Source organism: Spermophilus citellus (assembly GCF_964194105.1).
Source record: "Spermophilus citellus genome assembly, chromosome: 2".
NCBI lineage: Eukaryota > Metazoa > Chordata > Mammalia > Rodentia > Sciuridae > Spermophilus > Spermophilus citellus.
The window spans coordinates 140468696-140470187 of record NC_138183.1 but is presented as its reverse complement, the minus strand read 5'-3'; the positions used below and the strand labels follow the sequence as shown (position 1 = coordinate 140470187).

Genomic DNA, 1492 nt, shown 5'->3' with positions numbered 1-1492 from the left:
CCTCACGATGTATAAGAGTACACTTTCAACCAAGACCATGAGGAGACAGATGTGTTTTAATTCTTTCAACTATTTAAACAACTAAGAAATGTTTTGGGGTACAATTGTGCTGAGACAGAATTCATACAGCATGAGTACAATATCAAGTAGCAACATTATCAGTTCTATTTCATTATAAACATGGGGGGAAAAGCTGGACAAGTATATTAAAATACTGAGAATAAGAGGTAGATTGATTCAGAGTATATTTTATTTCAATATGTTTTGAGAACCGCAGATGAGAATTTGTCCTATGATATGGAAAATCAGACTTCATCCTAAAAAGCTTTAGAGTCTTTTATTTATTTTTTATTTATTTTTCCAGAGCAAGACTTCTCTTGGGAAATACATTCCTCAGGGCTGATTTTATGTCTTTATTCCTCAGGCTGTATATAAGTGGGTTCAGCATGGGAGTCACAAGGTTGTTCAAGATCTGAACGACAGCACCCATCAGGGGCCTGGGGTTAGGCTGTAGGTAGATGATGATGACTGGCCCATAGGCACAAAGAATCGCAGCCAGGTGGGCACTGCAGGTGGAGAATGCTCTTTGCCTGCCCTCTGTTGAACGAATTTTGGATATGGAGATCCCAATGCGAGTGTAGGAAACAAGGATGAGAAAAAAGCAAATGAGAGACAAAAGACCAACATTTGTAAAACCCACTCTCTGAGCCAGAGATGTGTCCTCACAGGCTAGAGGTAGCATTGCAGGTATATCACAGAAGTAATAGCCCACCTCGTTGGAGCCACAGTAGGGTAAACTGGAAGGTGACGGAGGTTAGGATAATGGCATGGACACAGCCACCCATCCAGGTCCCTGTGGCCAAGACAGAGCACACTCTGTGGTTCATGATGACCATGTATCTCAAGGGAAAGCATATGGCAACAAAGCGGTCATAGGCCATCACTGTGTACAGGAAACACTCAGTGCAGCCCAGGAAATGGTAGAAGAAGAGCTGGGCAGCACAGGCCTGGAAAGAGATGCCATGTTCCTGCCCTGAGAGGTACAACAACATCTTAGGAGCAGTTGTGGAAGAGAAACCCAGGTCAAAGATGGAGAGGTCTCCCAAGAAAAAGTACATGGGAGTGTGAAGCCGAGAGGAGGAGATGATAGCAGTGAGAATGAGCACATTTCCCAGGAGGGTACACAAATAAAATAATGAGAACACGAAAAAAAGGGCTGTCTCTAGGCCCTCTGTCTCAGGGATTCCCAGCAGGATGAATTCGCTCACCATCGTTTGATTTCTCATTTTTATAGAAGAATCAATTCTTGATTGTCTGTAGAAAGAAAGCTGTGGTTAAATTTAATATGTATTTAAATTTGTTCTGTTTAGATCAGTGCAATGAAATGGAGAAGAAAATTATCTAGATATTTAGAGAGTGATGCTTTCTGAAAAAATTGTCTTTACCTTCCCACATCTCCCAAGATGGGTATACCCTTCCACAGTGTAGTTTC

General features: G+C 42.0%; 1 pseudogene across 1 annotated transcript; it reads right to left on the bottom strand.

Moving 5' to 3' along the window:
* Positions 1 to 352: 352 nt before the first annotated feature.
* On the bottom strand, positions 353 to 1271 carry LOC308641607 (putative olfactory receptor 10D4; annotated as a pseudogene). Its single transcript has one exon. The product of its transcript is annotated as a putative olfactory receptor 10D4 (transcript).
* Positions 1272 to 1492: the final 221 nt, after the last annotated feature.